The sequence below is a fragment of the Microcebus murinus genome, chromosome 2, assembly GCF_040939455.1.
Source record: "Microcebus murinus isolate Inina chromosome 2, M.murinus_Inina_mat1.0, whole genome shotgun sequence".
Classification (NCBI taxonomy): domain Eukaryota; kingdom Metazoa; phylum Chordata; class Mammalia; order Primates; family Cheirogaleidae; genus Microcebus; species Microcebus murinus.
Genome location: NC_134105.1, coordinates 44,917,217 through 44,940,719, shown reverse-complemented (window position 1 = coordinate 44,940,719; position 23,503 = coordinate 44,917,217). Strand labels below are relative to the sequence as shown.

The 23,503-nt window shown below is 46.2% G+C and overlaps 1 protein-coding gene across 2 annotated transcripts in view; it reads left to right on the top strand.

Annotated features, from left to right (window-relative positions):
* The window catches only part of DAB1 (DAB adaptor protein 1), a 1,133,708-nt gene that overhangs the window by 13,726 nt on the left and 1,096,479 nt on the right, over window positions 1-23,503 (top strand). The window lies entirely within an intron of this gene.

Below are 23,503 nucleotides of genomic sequence, written 5' to 3'. Positions count from 1 at the left end.
TTGTTTACAACCATATTCTAGAAAAGTGAGGTTGCTGAATAAGTGAAATGGTGGCATGCCATCTCAATTAATTAGGATATAAGTCCAACTGCATGAAACCAAGACCCCAAATAAAGTGGCCTGCAATGGTATAAATATATTTATCAGTCTTGTACAAGTCTGAGTGCATAGGGAAGCTCTGGGCTGTGAAGTCATGCAGGGTCCAGGTTCCTTCTACCTTGCTGTTCCTTCATCCCTGGGACATTGCTGTCATCTTCATGATCCATGATGGTGTGTCATCACGTCCCCATTCTAACTAGATGGAGGGAAGAAAGAAAAGATGTCAGGAGAGGACTTACCTATTTTTTTGAGGGCATGGCCAGAAGCTGCATCCTTAATTTTAATTTCACATCCTCATGCCAGGACCAGTCAACTGGGTACTACTAAGGGAAGGGAGACTAAGGAATACTGTCTGTATTTTTCACGGACGTGTGGCAGAATTGAGGTTCTACATTTAGAATGTGGGAAGGGTGGGTACTGGTGAAAACCCTGGCAGTCCCAGCCATGCCTACTCTTGTCAAGCTGGTGTCCTCTCAGCTTGCTTCGTAAGATTGAGTGCAAGGCAGCAAGCGCCTACCTCTTTTACACCCACCTCCTACTGTTATGTGGAGTGTAAAATAGTTTCTCCACAAAGATGACTATTTGCAATCTTTCTCTCCTTGTTTTAAGGATGGGGAAATATAGGAAAGAGAATAGAGCTTGGTAATGACACAAGTCTCAGAAACTGGAAACATCTGAGCGTTTTAGGCTGATTTTTCTGTAATTTAGTTTGTGTTCGGTCTGGTCCTTTGTTGTTCCACTCAGGGTTTTTTATTTTTACTTCTTGTTCATCCCTCATTTTCAGCTCTAAAAGTTTCAGGTGTAGAGACTGCATGCTTTAGAAGCAGGTGTGTTGGGGCAACTCTGGGCATTGTAGAATTGGCCCTCTGCAAATAACACAGGTGAGCTGAGGGTTTGAGATTATGACTTCGATTGCAAAAAGGGCCTCCTGGTAATCAACAGGTTGTATCTCTTAATCTCCTAGCTAAAGTTTTTGCACCCCATGGTCTCTCATTGCCTTTCTGATTAACACAGAAGCATCCCTTCCCTTACTCCAGACTGGCTCTGGAATTGGATTTGCTCCAGCCAACTGGCTGATTCTAACTGGTCTGTTTCCAAAGTGAAAATGTGATCTTATCTTTTTTTTTTTTTTTTTTTTTTATGGAGGAGGATTTTAAAAGACGATACTTAAACATACCCTTTCTCTCTCCAAGTTAAAAGCCAAATTATAGGACATAAACACTGGAGTTTGACAAAGATGAAAATTTAGTTTTATTTATGTTAAAGCTTGATTGGAGAAGTTAAGTTGTGCAGCTACATCAGGCTTCCCGAACTTTCTCAGTTAGTCTAAGTGGGATAGCTCCAGGTCTCCCTTTCCCCTGCAGAAGCACGGGTGGCCTCACTGACACATTTCATGGGAGAGCAGTGAAGAGGACCTTCTGAGGTCAGAAGCGCTGAATGAGAGAAGGAAAGGAAATATTTTATTGTGTCAATTAGGTTCTTATATGCAGATGACATCATTTAAGCTGAAAGGAGGGTATTGGGTAGCCCACAGCATTTCAGGAGGGGCCTGGGATCCCTGCTTGGATGTCAGGACAGATGGCTAACCATACTATGGGATTGTTGGGGTGAAGACAATACTGTTGCTAGGGGCAGATAGAAGGATCTTCATGAAAACTGACCCAGAAGAGTTAGTCTCTACGCACATGGGATATGCATTTTATCTTTTACGATGTCCTCTTAAGCCTCTTGTAAGTGTGTCTTCTTGGTGTCCCCAGAGTACTCTATAGTCACTCTGGTTCCCATGCAAAAGTATTAAATATAAGCGAGCACAAAAATAGGGCTAGAATGGTGCTGGGAGAGCCTATAGCATATCTGTTACAGCTGTACCAGTTTGCTCTTTTCCTAATTTCACCCAAAAGATAAATCGGTCCCTTTCCTTTGAGGAGAGAGGCTGGAAGTGCCACTGTGTTGCTCTCCCCCCTCTGGGAAGAGGAGTGGAAGTAGGCAGTAATCGTTCCCTTGAATATCACACGCTTTCTTGCAAACCCTCAGGGGCCACAGTGGCATTCAGGATAAATCCCAAACTCTGTAACAGGGCAAAAAAGCCCCTCCCTGGCCTGTACCCTATTTTCTAAGTCCCACCCCTCTCCAGTATTTGTTCTACTCACTACCTGGCTCTGCCCTCCAGGCTCTGCCCATTCTGAATGACTTGGCAGACTCTTGCACACGTGCCTGTCTCTCCCATGCTCCATGTCTCTGTACCTGCCATCCCCTCTCCCCCACCACGCGTGAGATGCCCTCATGCCCTTTGTCATTTGACAAACTCCTACCTCCCCTTCAAGACCAAGGCATCATTTCCTCTGGGAAGCCGCCTTTGTTCCCTTCTGGACTGGGTTAGGTGACTCGCCTACATGTGTCCAAAGCACGCAGCAATCACTTCTTTCTCTACACTTAGCACGTAATATCGTGACCTTTGGTCTATCTGACTGCTAATGTTACTCTGAGCTTCCTGAGAGCTGGTTTTTATCTTTGTATCCTGGTAGCTAGCACAATGCCTGGTTCTTTGTGGCTGTGCAAATGAATAAAAGAATGAATGGTAGAGTACTGGTGAAGGACGCAGGCTTTGAAGTGAGAATCTGACTTTGCCACCACGTAGCTGTATAGCTCCAAACAAGTTAAACATCATAGGGTTGTTGTATGAAGGCTAAAACTAATAATAATAATGCATGTGACGTGCTTGCCCCAGAACACAGTAAACATTCAGCAAACATGGACTATTATTTTGATTATGGTAAGATTATCATTAGTACTGCAGATGCTTAATAAGTGGTAATGATCACTAGAACACTTTCTAGGCCAATGAATGTATAAAGTGGGGACCTGTGTCATTTCCTATCTCCTGTAGAACTCACCCCAAAACACTTTGAAGCAACCAGTGGCTGGAAAAGAGGAGTGAAAATTGACATAAATTGACAATAGTCACTGTCAGACAAAATCCTTCACAGAACAGTTCAGTGGCAGTGCGAGCGAATGCCTCTTGATACAACTGCACTGTCACCAGGACTTTACTAACAATTCTGCCTCCTTTACATACTTCTTTCTTTACTTTAGAATTTTTCACTTTAAAAAAAAATGACACTTTCTTTACTTTAGAATTTTTCACTTACAAAAAAATGACACTGAGGTGACACTGAAAACAGTGTCGAAACTTCAGTGAAGGTCAAACATTTTCCAAGGGATTGCCCGGAAGCACACGTCCCGCTGTGTTCTCTCTGTGCGTGTGCGATGTTAACACAGTAGGAGCTTCAAGCTGATGTGGAAAACCAGCTTGGAATATGGCGAATGGCTTCTTTGTGCCAAACTCCCAGCATAGTGTCTTACATGGAGTAGATGCATTTTCATCTGTGTATGTGCAAAATACCTTCTCTTTCTCTCTTTTCCCTGTGGGTCCATACTTACTTCACTGCATTCAATTCGGCAAACATTTATCGAACCCCTGCTGTATACAGGGAACTCCACTGATTCTGTCCTCTGTGCTTGTTTCTCCCCCTACATTAACATTAATGCTTTATTAGAAGTAAAGGCTTGGTTTAAAAAACAAAAAAGGGTAGCTGGCATCTATTGTTTTTAAGGGAACATAAAATATGGAAACATAAAAATATTTTATTACTAGTTTCTATAGAAATATTCCTTGTTATTGGGGCCTAAATTGAACTATAGGGGATGAGAGAGAAGAGGACCAAAGGCCTAGTCCTAATTTGAGGTATGATCTCGAGCATGTTGCTTAACTTCTCTGGGTTTTAGTTTCTAGCGATTATTAAGGATCTTTCCAGCTTCAAAATAGCATGATTCAAAAAAGTGTAAAAGGAGCCTAAAGTCTGGAATTGCTGCACTAATGTGGACACAGTAGTGGGTTTGGAATTAGAGGCTTGGTTTGAACTGTGTCATGGACATTTGGCTTGTGTGCTGTTGGGCTTGAGCTCCCAGCCTCCCAGGGCCCCTCTCTATAAAATGGGGAGACTGCCTCTTGCCTTTCCTGCTGCATAAATTTGTTGTGAACCTTCAAGGAGATTGTGCATGTGGAAGTGAATTAGGAATAACAAGGGACTGTATATACACACATAAGCTCTTATTACTGTTAATAATCATCTTGGTTTCAATATGGTATTCCAACAAGCATTTTGCTTTCTGGGTTGTTCGAAGGAGATGCTGCCTTTCAGTTTTTGTTTTTGTTCTTGTTTTTTTTCCCCAAAGCAGTCACAGGATATCTCAAGCAAGTGGGTTCTCTGTCCCCAATGTGTCTTTCCGATCAACACCCTTCTTGGGTCCCAATGCCTGTGTGAGTGCATAATGTTTTATTTGTTGGCCTGAAAGGAGACCATTTGTTCCCTGCTAAATGAGCTGTTACTGTGAGCCTCTGTCCCGCAGCACCTGGGGCTGTGTTCATGGGAGAATCCAGCCGTGGATCTCAGGAGCCTTTTTGAAAAGTTTATTAGAAGAAGGGAGGAAATATTTCTGCGGTTGTGCCCTCCCTCCTTGGCCTCAGCCCATTAGTCAGAGCGGGGCCAGTTACCTGGGGGTGGGAGGGTTGCAGGGCGGGGGCTGGGGGGGCACGGTCCTCCCTGCAGCCTCGCTCTGGCCTTTCCTGTGCCCCTGCCCAACAGGTGATTAATTAGCTCTCATTGAATGTTGCTGTGAGGGGCTGGGACCTTGTGTAAGTGTGCCTCCTGTGGCAGCTTCCCCTCATTTTGGCCCAAGGCCTGACCTGATCTCGTGGCCTCCAAAGTGGAGGTCTCTCTCTCTCTCTCAGATGGGGCCCTTTGGGCTCTGTCCGTTGTAAGTGGCCTGGCTCTAAACACCAAAAAGGCAGCTTCTAATCGGACTGTGGTCACTGAGTCTGCTGGATAAGAGACCAGCTGCCCAATAAGCTGTTTATTTGGGTGCCTGGTTGATTTGGGGTTTAGTTCACTGGGGATGATGCTCTTACTACTACTGTCCCAGGTGTGGGTTATCTCAGTCCTGGGTCTTTTGTAACATCCTATTGACACAGGATGATTTCAAAGTGCAGGAGAGAGACCCAGAGAGATCATTTTGTCACACTCACTTCTTCCACCCCTCTCTAAACACACCCCCACACACACTCTGCATGGGGGCGAATTGAGTTAATGACACATCCAGCACTAGAATTCAGGGCTCCTGATCTAAAGGAGAATCTGTATCTGTCTCTTGCGCTGGGAGAGCTTTGCCCTCATAGCCCAGGTGTTTAGACAATCCTTGTGAAATGAATTTACAAGGACCTTGAAATAGGATGTCTTCATGGGTAAGCACTTGGGTGCTGCGTTCGAATCCCAGCTCTACTGCTTACTACATATCTGACCTTCAACAAGCTGCTCAACGTCTCCAAATTTCAATTTCCATTGCTGTAAAATGGGGATGACGATAATTGGATCTACTTCACGGGATGCTTGTGAGTATTAGAGAAGATACACACTTGGCTCAGAGTAATGTTTCATTAACTGCTAGTAATGATCATTTTTTAATACTATATTCTATTTTTCCCAGTTACATTTTATATCTTTGCCGCTCCCTAGCAAGGGTTAGAGGTATGCCCCTCCCCTCCACAATGCTCACCACATCCCTCAGTTGTGAGACTACCCCCCCGACCCCCTAAACCCTGGAGAACACCACCACCATTTGAGCACCATAGTGTTTATCAGTCAGTACCATCTACCACACAGATGAGGATACCGAGGCAGGCTGTGTGTGTGGGGTGGGGTTGGAGGTTGACTCGTGCAATATTACGCAGCAGCTAATTAGAGGCAGAGTCAGGAATAGATTCCAAGCTTCATTTTCTTCTCCTTTCCCTGTGCTCCATATCTGAGAAGCGAGTCTACCCTGTACTTTTCCTTCAACCAGATAAACACCCATCTTTCTCTGTTTTTTCTTATCCATTCCCTCCAGGCCTTGTACCTACAGAATTTAGGAATCTCACAAATATGGGCTGGGTAAAGGCCATTGGCTCCAGGTGTCCCTTCCTCTGTCTCAAGCCTTCAGTGGCTCTCCATTGCCTCAGGATGAAGAGCAGTCCCCTCACGTGGCTGGCCCTCTGTGGTGTGGCCCATGCAGCATAGTCCTAGGGCATCAGGAGCTGTTCCTGTGTGTGCCCTGTTCTTGTCTCTTCTGAGCCTGTCGTGTCCTGAGACAGGGTTTGCTGAGTGAATGGTGATGAGTGACTTGATGCTCTTCCAGCTTCCCAGAGCAGTGATTCTAGCACTCCTGGGGGACAGACAGGTGGGCCCAGCAGGAGGAGGGCCACTCCTTCTATGGCCACTCCTGCCCTGGCCACTCTTATCTTTCTCCTGATGGCTGAGCACATTGCCCACTAGGCAGGCATTTCTGCCCCACACGGCTGTTTTCCACTCATTGTGAAATGTCACTTTTGCAGGGCTCTCTCTCTGCTCTGCCCCTGAGCACCCTCTGCATTTTCCTCACCATGCCACCTACTGCAGGGTGTCCTGATGCCTGTTTACTGGTCTGGGAGCCCCAGGAGGCACTGACGATATCTGTTTTGCTTCTCATTGTAGTTCCAGTCCTCGGCAATCAGGCATCAATAAATATTTGCTAAATGAATGAGAGAATGAATGAATGCAGGGTTGGATCAGTGGCAGGCAGGCAGGCAGGCAGATGGGTGTGAGTTCCAGGAGAATGTGTGGTCTCGAGTCCTGGCATAGCTGACGTCTCTAGCTCAGCTGATGGTAAACATCAGGCCTAGCCTTTATTTTTCTCATTATGTTTAAAACCCACCAGTTGCCCAATAGTATAATTTTCTAAGTGGTTTCATTTCAGCTCTGCTAATTGAAGAGAACTGAGCTCTTTTTGAAGGCTGACTTTGTGTGTGGCTGTCACTGGTGAGAGTCGAGACTGGTTGTCAATCACTGACAATAGCTTGCCGTTCTGGAATAATTCAAGTTTAGGTCTTTCTTTCACTCAGGCATTCATACTCTGTTATATGTTTTCATACTGAGCCGAGAACAATCTGGGGTGAGAAGCTGTCATGTGTTCCAGGAGCTGAAATGGAGATTTCTTTTTCGATTTCAAATTCTCACGGTCCGTGGCTCAGAGTGGCTTGAAGGGAAGATCGCAGGTTTCGGCGTCAGGCCTTCTGGACTGCAGGCTTGACTCCTTTGCCTTCCCCACCCACCGTGGTGGCTGGGTGACCTTGATGCAGTTTACTCGGTTTCTGAGCCTATTTCCTTACACAGTGATGGGATGTAAGTACTTCGCGTGGGGGACGGCGAGAATCAGCGTGGTGATGAGAAGCCCTGGCTCAGGACAGAGGACAGACGCTGGGGAAGCAGCAGCCCTTCTCGCCAGCGCCTCACACTGCAGGCAGGTCCCTCTGCTGTCACTGTAGACGGGGCTCCAAAGGGGCTCCATATGGTTCCTGGGAGGGCCCTGGACATCGGGCAGACCTGGGTTCAAGCCCAGCCCTGCTGCTTCACTTACCAGCTGGGAGACTGCATGAATCACAGGCATCTGGAATTCCTTCACTATAAAGTGGGGATAATGATACTCACTCGTCAAGTTGTTATGGAGGTTGAAATGATGTGAACTATCAGCATAATCAATGCTCAATAAATGTTAGCTCCTTTCTCCTCCTCCCCCCTGCATTTCAATATAGTTAATTTACATCAGAAGAATGGGGAGAGAGAGAGGAGATTCAGAAAATGTTCCCTACATTCTGCTTCACATGAAAGAGGCAAGCAGGGAAGCATTTGCACAGTGATCTTACCCACCTACCTGCAACTTGTTCATGTAGTCGACAGATATTTATGAAGCATCTACTATGTGTTACATACAGTTCTAGGCACTGGGATACAGCCGTGAAGAAAACAGTCTGCTCAGATGGCGCTTACATGCTATGGGAGAAAGGGATAAGGAACAAACAGATAATATAAGGTCATTGATGGTTAGTACACAGGAAAAGACATAAAAGCAGAACAAACAGTCTGCTATTCATATGTGAATGGTCAGGCACAGCTGCTCTGAGGAGGTGACATTTGAACAGAGCCCTTGTTCTTGCTGTTCCTTTCACCTGCCATGCCACCTCCTCCCTTGTCACTCTCCATCTATCAGCAAATCTTCTATCATCAAGACTCTACTCAGACATTACCTGCTCTGAGCACTTTTTCTGCTCACTTTTTGAGACAGAGCTAGTCTCTCCCTCCTCTCTGCTCCCACAGTGCCTTTTCCTCTCTCAGTGCTTTCTGTGTTGAACAGCTTTCACCCTCAGACCAGAGCTCCTCAGGATCATGGGGTGGTTCTTCCTTTTACCTTCAGTGCCAGGCACAGTGCTGGGCACAGAATGAGTTGATTAATGGCCTGAGGAACAAGTGAGGGGAGCAGTGGATTGACTCAGGTGTTGGCCCATCTGGACCACATTTGGGGGCAGCGGGTGGGTGGCTTCAGGTTGGTCCTGGGAAGCCTGCTCAGCTGTGAGATGTATACTTTGCTGTCCAGGAAGCAGGCACTGCTCTCCACGAGCTGAGCATGCTGAAGTATGCTGCCCAGCTCAGGCATGGACAGTTCCATCGAGTTCAGCACTGAGAACTAGGTGGCACAGTCTTGTCTCAGATTTCCAGAGCTCTCTAATCATTTTTGCCTCTTAGAAGCTACATGACTTTGGGAAAGTTACTTAATCTTTGGAGGCCTGTCCAGGTATTTTGGCTTTTGGTTGGAATTAGAATAACTCAATGTGCTGTTTCTTGAATCTCATGTTGGTTAGAAGTCGTGAGTGACGGGTATTGGTAGAAAAACAAAATGGCACACAATAGCTTATGGGAAAGAGGATGGGTTCAGAGAGAAACAGACTGATCTGGGTTTGAGTCCAAACTCTGCAACCTGCTAGTATTTTTACCTTTAGCAAGTTACTTAATCCCTCTAGATCTGAATTTTCTCATCTATAAATTGGAATAATGGGTACCAATCTCACTGGCTGTTATGAAGACTGAACGAGAACATGTCCAGAGACTTCACAATTAAATTTGAACTTTAGAGACTCTACATGTCAACTGTCCCCACTTGGTTACATTCTAATCAGGAACCCTGAGTTTATAGGCAACATCCTCTTATTCAAACAGTGTGGTCATCATTCAGGTGTCCTCAAACTATGGCCCACGGGCCACATGTGGCCTGCTGAGGACATTTATCGGCCCACTGGATGTTTTTGCCACCGCTGCCTGTCCTGCTTAGCAGCTGACTCGTCCCAGGCCCACAGTGCGCATGTGTGGAATGTGCGCTGCACTCTCCAACGGCCCTCCAACAGTCTGAAGGACAGTGAACTGGTCCCCTGTTTAAAAAGTTTGAGGACCCCTGAATTGTAGCTCAAAACAAACCCTGTTTCAAACCTCACAGTTTGAAAACCATCTCACTGAATATAGTAGTCATTATTGTACAATGCATGACATTCTTCTACAGTGCAGGTGTGGACAGGAGGTGTCCACCTTAATTGCCTAGTCTACCAGCTTGTTTCTCGTCAATTCTGGCCTCTCCACTCTGGTTGTCCCTCGCGCTCTCTCCAGGTGATGGAGTGAAGCAAGCTGTTCTGAGACCTGAGTTCAAGGTCTGGTTCTCCCATTGGCATGTGTGTGGTCTTGGCACAAGTCACTTCCCTTTGCTGACTCTTAAGTTCATTGCCTTTGAAGTGGTCCGCCTCTTTCCTGCCTATGATATATAATGTTTGAGTACTAACTTTAAAATCAGAATATTCTAGGGATATCTATGAGTTGAGGTTTAGCTCAAAGGGCCCTGAGTTTTATTTCCAGCTCCTCCACTTAACCAGCTCAGTGATCCTGGATAATTCACTCACCCCCTCGGGACTCACTTCCCTCACACATACGATGGAGATGACCATGATGACAACTAATGCTTATTGAAGCTTACCAGGTGCCAGGCACTCCTCTAAGCACTTTACACTTATTAACTCATTTACTCCTCACAATAATCCCATGAAGTTGAAGTTGAGATTATTATCATCTCCATTGCAAAGCTGAGGATGCTTAGGCACAGAGAGGTTAAACAATTGCTCAGTTAATAAGTGACACAGTTAATAAGAGGCAGAAGTGGAATTCAAGCCCAGTTTGCCTGGCCCCAGAACCTACAATCTTAGCCATCACACGGGACTGCCAACTGTGATACTGTAATTGCTACTTTTGGGCTGTTGTGAGGTTTAGAGAGACTCGGTAGACAGTGTCTGTGATATTGTTGGACGTTCAGTCTATGTTAGTACTATTATGCCACACCTCCTTGGGGCTTACTGCAACTTAGGCTTGGTAAACACTTATTCTTGTTGCTGCAGTTTTGCCAAAGCACCAATGAAGCAGTGCTTTTCAGGACCAGGTATTTATCTCGAGCTGTTGTTTTCCTGCAAACCTGAGATGTCATGAGTGATATACCAGGGCCTTCTGGAGGATCCTTGTAGGAGGGTGCCACTTTGTCCTCTGTATCGGATCTTTGTTAGTGGTCAAGCTGTCGGAGGGGGCTGACTGGCCGAAAGCCTGTTGTTCGATAAGGAATAGGGCTTTGTTGTAGAGGTGGGTCTTTTCTGAGCCCGGGGAAGGCAGGGTCAGGTCTGCAATTTTCTCTGGCTCTGGGAACAAACACACCGCCTGCTCCTCTAAGCCTGGGAGTCTCAAGAGATGTGGGGATTGGTGGTGACCTCCAGCCTGGCTGGTGATTACACACAAAGCTGTGAGCAATTTTTAAAGTCTCCTGGCCATTTTGCTCTCTCTTTAAAAATTAAATGCCCATCACTGAGGTGTTTTATTCCCAGACCAGCTGGCCTTTAAAGGGATGGCTTGGAAGTGCGGATGTCTGATGACTTTGTGACCTCAGTAGTTTCCAAGGGTGGGAAAGGCCCCGGGAAGGGAGGGTGCCTTCATTCTTTTTGTCAACTTAATGAAAAAGAAATGAAGGCATCAGTCTTGATGACTGAGTTCCACAGCGAGGGAGCCATGGGAAGGACGCAGGGGCAGGGCCGTGCTGTGGGATTCCAGACTCAGTGAGCCTGGGGGCTGCAGAGGCTGCATGGCATCATGGAAGGAGCCGTGAATGGGGGGCAGGGAGACCTGGGTTCTCATCCCACACCTGGCACTACCTGTCTGTGTGGTCACAGGTAAGTTACCCTTGCAAAGGTGTTATAGCCCACATTTAGTAGGTAGGCAATATAGTAGTAAAAAGTAATCTTGTCCTGAATTTTTAGTTGTACCACTTACTACTTGGGCGATTTAGGTAAGTTATTCTCTTCTCTGAGCCTCAAATTCCACATCTGTAATATGAAGGGCTTGGAGGCCAGGCCTTTGTTCAGTCGGTGCTTCAAATGTTTGCCATCACCCCTTTCTACCTCGTTTCCTGCCACTTTGCCTGGCTGCTGTCGTATTCTTCCTTTGAAACTCAGCCCCAATGCCCCTTTGGGTAGAAAACCTGCCCTGATGCACCATGCTGATTTAGACCCCCCCCATGCCTGTGTTCCCACCACTCCCAAAGACTCTCCCTGTCACTCAACACTCTCTGTGGGGACCCTGAGGGCCTGGGTCTCGTTCCTCTCTGGTGCCCCAGAGCCCCACACAGAGTCTGGTTCCCAGATGCAGGTTCTAAATGCTTGCCGATGGAGTGAATGCATTTCTTCCCAGCTCTGAAATTCTATGCTTCTAAGTTTATTTGCCTTTATGGGTAGCTAATTTCCAAAACAGACATAAAAGATACCATTTTCTTCCTTTCTTAAAAGTGTAACAATTACAATTCTTTGCATTGACATAGAAATTCATGCTTGACAAAACATTTTCCACATTTATTACCTAGCACCTACTACCCAATGGCTTATCAGCATTCAGGTTTCAAATTAATTCAAGGCCACTGTTGGATCTCATCCAACTAGATTGAGCTTTTGAACTACTGGAACTATCTCCAGGTCCTGCACTCCTCCCCTGAACTGACCATACTGCACCAGGCCACTGTCCCTATCTCTCACCCCATGTGGTCTTTTCCATCTCTGATACCAAGCTCTCAGATGTCACTGACTCCCAGGTTATGGACTGAGTCCTCTAAAACCAGTCAGGCTGCAGGCTTATCCTCAGAGAGTCCACTTTCTTGGTCTGGTTTTTAAGCAACAATGTCCACACCAGGTATGTGATCTCCAAATTCACAGCCTTGCAGAGCGAGCTTGCTGTTAACAGAGCTGTCAGCGGGGAGAAAAAAAGAATGCAAGATTGTCCAACGGAAATAAATCTCAGAGACTGTTTTGTCAAGCTATCCAAGCATTCATACATTTGCTGCTGCATGCGGAATACAGGGGAGGGAAGAGGAGGGGGAGAAATGGGCAGTGGAAGGGCTGAGACCAGCTTGCACTGTGGGCAAAGCGAAGCTCTTCCCTCCCTCCCTGCCCTGCCGCTCCTCTCTTTCCAGGAGGCCCCTGGGAGATGCATATGGTATCTTTTCCTTCCCTCCCGTAGCTTCTGTGGCTTTCCCAATGTGGCTTTGGCACCTGATGGGCTCCATGCAAGAGAGAAACAGAGAGACTGCAGAGTGCTGTGGGTGTGGGGCTTGCGGGGAGTGCTGGAGGCACAGCTGGAACCCCAGGAAGTAGGTCTTCCTCAACGGCCTGCCATTTGGCCAGGGCTCCCCTTGGCTACTCAAATCTATTTCCAGACCCCACTTTAGCTTGAATATGCTATCCTCCTGCCTGGAATGCCTTGCCCATCCAAATTTCCTCCAGTCTTCAACACACACCTGGAGTTTTGCTTCCTCCATTCAAGTCTTCCCAGACTAATCCAGCCTTTCCCAACCTCTACTATCTCTGATAGCGGCAGTCTTTGTGGTTAGGATCGGAAAGTCGGTCATTTGGCTCCATTGCATCTTGTTTCCTTCTTTAAACCTTTCTCCTATGTGTGTATCTACCAGGAGATCCAAAGTTGTTGAAAGAAGAATGAAATTTTCCCCAGATATTTCTGTCTTTGAAAATGATTCTGCATTAAGCCTGGTCTGCAATCTTGGGCAAATAGTCAGCATCACTGAGCCAAAGTTTCCTCCTCTATAAAGTGGGGACATAATATCTACTTATAGAGTGCTTGTGAGCATTAAACGAGTCAGTATAACTAGCATTGAGAGTAGTGTCTTGAACTTACTGGCAATCAATAAATATTGGGTTGCTCCAGAAGACATTGGTGGGAGATTGTGCCAAAAGTTAAACAAAGGATGATGCCATTAGGGTCTGTGGGATCAGATTGACTTCCTTCAAATCCAAAACCTATCCCCTATGCCTACAGGAAGTTATCTCACTTCTCTAAACCTTAGTTTCCCTCATCTGTAAGACAAAGAGGATCTCAGAACCTACCATAAGGATTATACATGATAATGCATGGGAAGTATTTGCAAAGTGTCTTGCCCTGAGGAAGCAAGCACTCAATAAAAGTCAGCTACTTTGGAGGAGAGTGGGTGAAATTTGTATTTGTATACTTAGCAGTGACATTGCATTCCAGTTGCTGTGGTAAAGAAACTGTGGCCTCTCAGTAGTTCCACATCCCAATTTGACATGTCGTAGGAGTCAAGATAGCAAAGAGAACCCAAGACCTGAATTCCTACGCACACCCTGAGCCCTGCCTCTCTGCCTTCTTATTTTGTGGCTTTGGGAAAGTGAACCTCAGAGCCTTTGTTTATCATCTGGAAAATGGGATAATAACATCTACCTTTAAGAGCTGGAAGAAAACTAATGCCATATATGTGAAAGAATTTTTGGAACTGAAAAGTGTACTATGAAGAAAAGATATTCTCTATCTGTTGTTGTTACTCTTATTACCATCAGCCAAGCAGTGTTTGTATGGCTCCTTTTATGTGCTGCAATGAGCTTAGTCTGAGGAAGTCCCAGAAATTTTCTGAACAGAATAGCCATGGTCGATGGAGATGCCGTGACCTGGGAGGTGGCCGGCTGGCAGAACCCCAGATGTCCCAGAGAGGTTCAGGCCCGAAGCAATTAAGAGGTGGAGATGAGCAGTTAGACCAAATCCTGGCTCTACCTCATGTGTGAATTTAGCCAGGCTCCTTGTCTCTGAGCCTCAGTTTATTTTTTAATCTACTAAGTGGGGATTAATGATTCATGTCTTGTCTGCTTTTTGAGGTTCCTTGAGGGTCGTATGAGATGACCAATGTTAAATTCCTGGGGACACACTGTGGCTTGGAACAGGTGTTATGACATTTCTCAGTGTCCCCACTAGTCTGCAAGGTCTTGGGAGAGATTGACTGTTGTCTATATTTTCTCAATCCGTGGAACACTACTGGCTATTTGGAAGATGCTCACTGACTGGTAATGGATAAATAAAGCATCATTGCTGTTCATCTTATTAATAAGCTTTATAGCTTTTGCCCCCTAAACTCCCTACCAAAAAGAGTGCTGTTCCTTTCATGAAGTTGCCTTTAAGCTTTACTAATTGAGGCTGCTACTACCATGACCACCACTACTACTAGTTACTGCTTATTAAACACCTGCTATGTTGCAAGCTCTTGTGCCGAACACATAATATGACTTATCTTTAGTACTCACGGCGCTTCTGTGTGGTAGATGTGGAACGGAGGCTCAGAGAACCAAGGGGAAACTTGCTCAAGGACGTGCATCTTATAAAGGGAGGATTTGAACCTAGTTTGTCTGCCGATTCCAGGCTTTTTGCCTCCTACCCCACTGCCACTAAAAATATGGCCAGGAGCCCAACCGCCCGCTAATAGCCCACAGTTGAGTGAGGCAGTGGCTTCTCCTGCGAGTGGATTAGAAGTAATTCCCACTTTGAGAACACAGGAGGTAGGAGGAGCAGAAAGGCCAAGGTAAAAAGCCAAGGAAGCAATTCTTCTTTCAAAGAAAAAAAAATCTGTATTTGGATTCTTTTTTACACAATCCAACTCAGCAGAAAATTGGTTTGTGGAAGATGTAGGTCGTGGCTCTGGCCCTGGCATCTGGACGCCTTATATTGTACACTATATTACCGGAGTAATATCGTGCACTTTATTAGCACCAGCAGGATTTGGGATTCCCGTGGGGACTGTTCTTTGCTGTCAGATGTATAAGGCCATTTAATCTCCTTTATCAGATCTGGTTCTGCCTACCCCACCCCCACCTCCTCTTGGAGACCAATAAAAGAGAATTTCTTCAGATTCATTGGTCTGAAAACCAGCTTTTAAATACTTCTCTGTCCTCCCCCAACTCCTGTATCTAATAAGCAAGCAAACCAAGAAAGTGTCAATGCCTTGAAAATCACCTTTGTGCAATTGAGTAGCAATTTTCTCAGGAAATTTGTAATTGGAACTTCATCTTCCTAAAGCAGAGACTAAAGGAGGAATTTGCTGCTTGGCTTAGCGAGCTCTCGTCTCACTCAGGCACTGTGATCTTTGGGGACAAGGCTGGTGTTCTTTCATTAGAAACCCAATTACCCTTTTTGGTTCTGGCTGGGAGAAATGGCTGAAGTCACTTGAGGAACAGGAGAATTTTCTCTGGACAGAACCTGAGTGTATGCCTGGCCTGCTTGTGGGCCATTTTTGACAGAACTGAACAAGATATTCAGGGCTCATAGAGGTTGTGTTCAAAACCCCAAATCTGTGCTTATTCCCTGCACTCCATGGTGTTTATCCACGCATATAGTATATGTCAGCCCTGGGATTGGTGGTGGGGGCCCTTGGGATGAAGATATGGCCCCACCTTTGGAGAGACCACTGTCTTGCGGACAGGAAACAAGACATGAGCAAATGCTATCAACAAAAGCGATGAGTGCTGTGGGGTTTCGAAGCAGGCCTTAGGCCCAGTTGTGGGACTCAGAGCAGGTGTCTGGGAGGAGAGGATGCCTGAGCCGAATGCATCCTTAGGTTGGTCTCTTCCCCTCTGAGCCTGTGTCCTCAGCTGTAAAATGGGACAATAATACCTACCTTGAAGGGCTATTTGGGAAATAAACTGTACTTTATGGAAGGTGCTTAGCCTGGAGTGCATCATGTAATAACTAGTATTATCTAAAAGAGACAAAGAGGCTGAATAATAATGTGAATAGTCCTTTTTATTTGCATGATAGAAGTGGAGGGAACTCTGGTAAAGATCCGGGAGGCCTGCATTAGACTCAAGCCTCTACTAGACCTTAGGCAAGTCACATCACTCCTCTGAGCCTTGGGCTCCTTCTCCGAAAGGTGGGGTTAGGGTCAGGAGAAGCCTGACTGTCAGAAGACGGTGACATGGCCATAATCAGCTTTGCAAATTGTAAGGTATTGTGCTTCTAGAAGGAATTTATTCTTTTTCATTATCCTCATAACTCATAGGTATAGGTGATGTGGGAAGTTCAGTTCTGCAGAAAGGGACAGATAATATATTGAGTGCCCAGGAGGTGACCTGGAGGTTGAACAAGACCCTTGCTTGGTGCCACAAGTGTCCATCTGTGGGACATGATTGCATGCATGAGTTCTCAACCATGGTGGGATGGGAGGAGAAAAACATATTAATAACAATTACTCAGGGAATTTTGTCCGAAATGCATCGTACATATATGCAGCCCACCCCACCCTGCCCGCTTGCCCAGGGCACATCAGAATCTGCAGTGGGCAGTGGCGATATGCATTTCTAGAAAGCTGAACTCCCCTCTTCCCTGAAGTGGAAGAATTCCACAGTTTCATAGGAAAGCCCACTGGATGTGAAACCCACATTTAACTCTTATCATCACCATTTCCGCCCATTCGCCTGGCCCTCTGCCTAAAGGTGTTCCAGTGGAGTAAACGCTTGGTCTTCAGATCTGGCTTCTTCCTTTCTATCACTCTGTGTATCCAGCCAGTATTCTGCCTGCTGGGCAGTTTTAAACCTTAGGAACACACTTAGATATTGGAATTGTTGGACTGTGGAACCTGCCAGACCTATAGAACGGGCATTTTCATGAGCAAACCAGGGTTTTGAGAGTCCCGTTAGAACTGAAGGTGCCATAAGACACTGAGAAGTGCAGTCACCATCAGCGGTCCTAGCCACCCTCCCCGGCACTGACCTAGCGATGCCACGTTGCAGTTGCATAGCTCTCTCAGTGCACAAGGCGCCTGTCCACGCACTGTGCCAACGACCCTCAAGGCAACTCTGAAGCCACAAAGCGCAAGTATCATCGCCCCAATTCGCAAATAAAGTGAGGGGTTCCAGGGAAGGTAACAGGCTTACTGCTGGTCACAGAGTCAGCGAAGGTACATCCAGCTCTCACCTGGTGCGAAGGTTCCCTGGCCACCATGTGCTGGAGATGTTCCCTGCCCTGGAGGCTGTGTCAGCGTAACGGAGTGTGACACGGTTTGCTTGCAAGGATGCGCCGGTGACTGTCCTTTCAGACAAGGCATGTTCAGGGGCTGGTGTCGTTTTACAAGCTGATACCGAGAATCTGTTTAAAATTCCATTTCTTTCCACGTAGCCTTTTGAATCTTTTCCCCGCCGCTTAGGGTCAGGTGTTTAGTCCTGTAAGGATCCTGCGAGCAACGAGTGGGCAGAGCGTTTTTGGCAATATATATGTGACCCCGCCGCCTCAGGGGAAAGCAGCACAGCACAATAAATTCTGACTCATATTTTCTCAGGCATGCTGTAGTTCAGTGGGGACTTGTGAAAGAAAAAAAAAAAAGAAATATATGTATGTGCGTGTGTGTGTATGTGCGTGTATACATTTGTCTGTGTCAGTGTGTATGTGTATTTTTAAAAAGACCCAACCAACACCAGTACACAAGAGGAAACCACAGCTCTCTAAGAATGTTTCTGGGTTTAAAAAAAGAAAAAAAAAATCAATTCCATAGCTTTTCACCTGGGCTGGCCAGTGATCACAATGACAATGCCTAATAACTGCACTCAGCTTGTAAAATGTGTTCACGTCAATAATTTATATATATGGAGAGAGAGAGCACGTACAAATCTTTACCAAGGAGGACTTACCTTGTGCCAGCACGTGCTACACTCCTTTCTGTATCTTATTTTATTGAATTCTCACAGAGACTCCATGAGAAGAGTAACATTATCTTCACCTTAAATTGGAGAAAGGGGTTCAGTGGTACAAAGCAACTTACCCCAAATTGCATAGATGAACATCCCGAAGTTCTTCAGTGGAGAGGATCTGGGACTCCAAAGCCACTGCTCTTTAAATTGTTATGTGGCTGGGTCTATGGCTACATAGCTGTAGTTTTTTATTTAAAATTTAAAAATATTTACTATGCTAAGGGGTAAAGGGCTCTTTCTCCCTTCTTTCTCTCTCCCTCTCTCTCCCTCACTCTCTCTATCTCTAAAGAAACAAGTGGTCTTTGGGTCTTTGCTTTCTTGGAATGACATCTCCTGGCTAGAAGAAAATGTAACATTGTCTGTTTTAACCAGTGGTTTGCAGCCCTCCTTCACATTAGAGTCACCTGGGGTGTTTTTATCACCTACTCCTGCCTGGATTCCACCCCAGACCAATTAAATTAGAATTGCTGAGACCATTAGTCATTTTTTTTTAAACCTCTAGTTGAATCTACTTTGCAGCCAAGATTGGAAACCACCTAGACTCCCTGACCACTTTTTCTATGATATGCCTATAAAGTTTTCACTCATCTTTTGCTGGGTGGCCCCAGTGTCAGAAAGCTAATCATCGTAGGAGGCAGCTGATTTCATGTTTGAGCTCTTTTGTTTAGGGAACAACCAAAAAACAAAAGCAAAACCTTGTTGCGGGTCAGTGTTAATTCTGGTATCTCATTTAATCCTCATAGCGTTTTCATTCTTGTCTCAGCTTTAGCGATGAGGAACCTGAGGCTTATTTATCCTTGTACTATGCCTGCTAAATGAAAACCACTGCACGGGCCCTGGTGAGCAAGGCAGGCATGATCCTGGCCCTCGTGGAGCTTTCTTTAGTAGGGAAGACAAATTGAGCAGCTAATCAGTCACAATTGTGAAGGGTGCTGTGGAGGTGAAGTTCAGGGTGCAATGAGCATTTGTAAAGCCAGGTGCAGTGTGATGGCTCATGCCTGTAATCCCAGTGACTCAGGAGGCCAAGGCTGGAGGATTGCTGGAGCCCAGGACTTTGAGACTAGCCTGGTCAACAGAGACCCCGTCTCTACAAAAAATAAGGAAAATTAGCCAGGTGGGTGGTTCAGGCTGCTAGTCCCAGCTGCTCAGGAGGCTGAGGTGGCATGGCTTTAGTCCAGGAGGTCCAGGCTACAGTGAGCTCTGATGTGCCACTATACTCCAGCCTGGGTGACAGAGGGAGACTCCATCTGGGGGAAAAGAAAAAAGGTGGACCTGGCCGAGGGTATATGAGCGCAGGTATGTGAGCAAGGAGGCCAGGGAATAATTCCTTAGTGGAGCCCCCTCTGAGCTGAGCCCTAGATGACAAGTAGAGTTGACTAAGGAGGGGACGAGGTAGTTGTGTGCAGAAATCCTGAGGCTGGAAAGTACCCTAGAGATTGGTGGGAGGGAGTAGGGTTGGGCAGGTCCAGCCCTGTCTGTCATTTGGACCCGAGAAGCCTTGGCAGGATGAGAACCAGGTCTGGCTCTGTTGCCCAGGCTGGAATGCAGCAGTGAGATCGTAGCACACTGTGGCCTCCAGCTCCTGAGCTCAAGCGATCCTCTTGCCTCAGCCTCCCAAGTAGCTAGGATTTCAGGCATGTGCCACCACACTCAGCTAATTTTTAAAGTTTTTGTAGAGATGAGGTCTCACTGTGTTGCTCAGGCTGGTGTCCCTTCCTTCATTTGAGGGGTGTGCTGAAGCCAAAGAGGGAGCACCAATAGCTTCCTGTGGGTAAGTCCCACATGAGGAGGGGAGGGCAGGCCGAGCACAGACAGAAACCCAGGTGGGCGGGAGGCCGGGCCTAGGGAAGCCCAGCGTGGGCTCAGAGCCCATCTGTCTGTCTTACTGCTCATATTAATATGTCCTTAAGGATAATGTATCTGTGTTTCAAATTGAAACAGACAGAATGGCTAGGATTGTGGGGGTTTTACTCTTTAGAAAACTATTTGAAGAGTCTCTTTTTAAAAACCACCTACAATCTAACAGGAGACTCTTAAGCACAGGGTGTGTTAGAATCTGCTTTTAGGAAGTGTGGATGTGAGACTCTGGGGAGGTCAGGGAGATGGGCTTTTCTCTCTGTTTGTAAAATGCCATGCACAGAAGCTGAGTGTTTGCTTTAAATATTTGGCTCTAGTAGCCTTTTCCCTCTTCTTCCTTATTGCTCAGCACTCTCTCCCCTAATGCAGACAACACACAGGTACGGCCCAGGGATTCGAGCCCAAATCCAGGCACAGAGGAACCAGCAGATACAGGCTGCCCCAGAGACACCATCCAAGACACAGGCACATTCATGCATGAGCATGCACTGGCCTCCTCACCCTCCTGCACACACACACACAGGCACCAAACACTCTCAACTAAGAAAAACACGCCTCAGCTGGCCTGATGTTATGTGCTAGAAATTTCCTTCTTCCCATAGCTGGAACTTCTTTACTTCAGCCTCAGCCCTGGCCTGGTGCAGCCCTGACCCTAGGGCTTCTAGGATGCCCACTTTAGCAGCTTAGGTGTCCTGGAGCCCCTGCTCTGACTGTCATCCTAGTTCCAGGAGTTGGACCCCTAATCAGGTGGTGTCACTTGGTCATAGTTTTGTTGTCTTGAGTGTATGAATCCCTTCTTCACAGTCTGCTCAAATCTTTGCTGCTTTCTTATGCCAGCCTTTCTCTCTGTCCCCCTCTCTGTCTGGAGGCGCATTCAGCTAGAAGGCAAGGGTGGAGTATTTTATCCCTGTGTCCTTGTCTTCTCACCAGTGCCCTATGCAACATAGGTGGTTATATACATATGCATGCATACCTATATGTATAATAAATATATATTTTAAACATATGTAACAAATTTATGTTGCTTGGCCAAAGACATGAGTCATGCTACCTCAGAAATATATCAGTGCCCATTTTCTTTAATGTTGATTTAGTACCTCCATTTATTCATTCATTCAAATGTCAACATATCTTTGAAGCATCTTGACCAATGGCGGGCTCTGTGTTAGGTACTATGGGTGATGTACATAAAGTGCTCAAAATGTGCCTGCCACATAATTAGCATACTGTATATTGCTTATTAAAGAAATTAAGTAGATGAAATGAGTCATGATCCCTGGAAGTTATGCTGGTGGACTGCATCTTAGTTTCTGCATCTCTAAAATGGGAGAATAGTACTCCTCACCACCCAGCGTCATTGTAAAGACTAAATCACATGGGTGAGATGGGTGAGTCAGGTTCTTGTCATGGCCACTGGCACACTGTGGGGCCTCCAGAAACGCCTGATGAGGTGAGCAAATAACTGTGTGTGAAAGACTGAATGAAGGGTTGAGTGCATGGAAATAAATAAGTGGCCGAGGGACTGAATGGCATTCCACTCCCTACTTGCATATCTTCCCAGTCACTGCCGGATATGCTGACCTTGCTTCCAGCTGCCCCAGGGGCCTCCTGCCACTCTTCTCTGTAGATGGCAGCTTCATCAGTCCTCACCCCTGGCTTCCAGGCTCCAGGGCCTGCTTGGCCCTTTGCCTGCTCACCCCTAGTCTGAGAAGGGACAGAGTGGAAGGGCTTTGGAAACAAGTACACCTGAGTTCAAATCCCAGCCCATCACTGTGACTTGGGCAAGCTGCCCATCCTTTCTCAACCTCCATTGTTTTCTCATTTGTAAAATGCAGACAAAAACACTTAGGACTATTTTGAGAATTAATGTGTAGAAAGTATATGAAACATAGAAGGCACTTATTATATGCCTGTCAAAAGACTCCTGCAGATCACAGTTCAATTCTGGATGACCAATTCAGAAACCCAGTTCTGGAAACCCTGAGAATGTTCATTTGAATTCAGCCCCCTTTGTGTTCTGCAGGAAGAAAAGCAAAAAACATTTATGCTGTTTTATAAGCCACCAAAGCTTCTGATTTTTCTCTGCATCAGACATCCAAGCTATCTCTTCAGCCTCCGTTTCTCCTGCAGTTTCTGCCTGGAAAGAGCATAATGGCCTATTGCCTTCCTTTTGGGTTGGTTGGCCTATAAGAATTACAATTCATCTCTTTGTCCATTCAGCCTTCTATCTGCCATTCCATCCAGGCATGCATTCACCCAGTTCAGAGGAGTAGAGGCAGGCGAGAGTTGCTGCAGTATGATCTGTGGGGGTGAGGAGTCCAGGGCCTATATTAGAGAACTGCATTCTCCAAGAGTGATTTGCTGATTGCAGCAGCATCCCTTGCAGAGGGCAGGGCCCCATTCAGTCTGCTGAAATAGAAACTCTGGGGCTGAATCCTACACCTTAAACCAGCACCCCAGTGGTTCTTATGCAACCTAAGTTTAAGAAATACTCACTGTGTCATGGAGAAATTTCAATATCCTTGCAAGCAGTTCAGACATTATCCTTTTAGATAATCCTCAAGAAGTAGCTGGGAGACTTGATGGAGATGTGCAGAACTTGGCTTATAAGGGAATTGAATCATTTATGGTCATTTGAAAACCATCGCACATTCATCTAACAGAATGCGAAATCTGTACAGAGGCGCTGTTTGGTTGCTGAGGATGTATCAGGGCCAGGACGGATGGGCTCCCTGCCTTCAGGAGGCTAGCAATCTCATGAAGAGAGACGGTGAACACCCACACACATAGCTCAATGAGGCTATCTCTTGGAACCATTAGTGCTGTGAAGAAAATACAGGGAGACAGAAGTCGACTGAGGTTGAGGGCTGCCTTGGCATGGTGCATACAGAAGGCCTCTCTGAGGCACATTTGACTTGAGCCCTGAATGACAAGAAGGAGCCAACCTCGCAAGGATAGTGGAAATGAATATTAGGCAAATGGAATGGCAAGGGCAGAGGCCCAGAGATGCATAAACCTTTGAAATGTACAAGGGACACATAGAAGGCTGGGATGGTTATAGCCTGGAAGACCAGGGAGCAGGAAATAGGAGAGGAGGTCACAGAAGTCAGCCCTGAGCACTGCAGGGCATGCAGTTTTTATGCTAATGGTCTCAGTAAAGCCCATTTCTGCAGCTGTGTGGGGGAGGGGGAACAGAGCCTTCTACCAAATGGCCTTCCATGCATTGGCTTCTCTGACAGACCCTCTGAAATTTGCCCAAGCGGAAAATCCTACTGCTGGAAAGGAAACCCCAGCTCTGACTTCCTACCTCATGGGATTAGATTTTCCAGGATTGCTTGCTCACTCTAGCCAGAGGCCAGAGAGCCCCGTGAGGCCACGGTGGCCTGCCTCCAGAGCAGTTACTCTGAAATCTTGTCTGTAAATGGTGATCTCAGTTAAAAACCTAGCCTTGCTCTGACACCAGACATAATCTCATTGTTTTAAAAGTTGCGAAAATGTTGTTTCTATGAACCTACTGCTTCTGAAAGCTAGCAAGCTCGT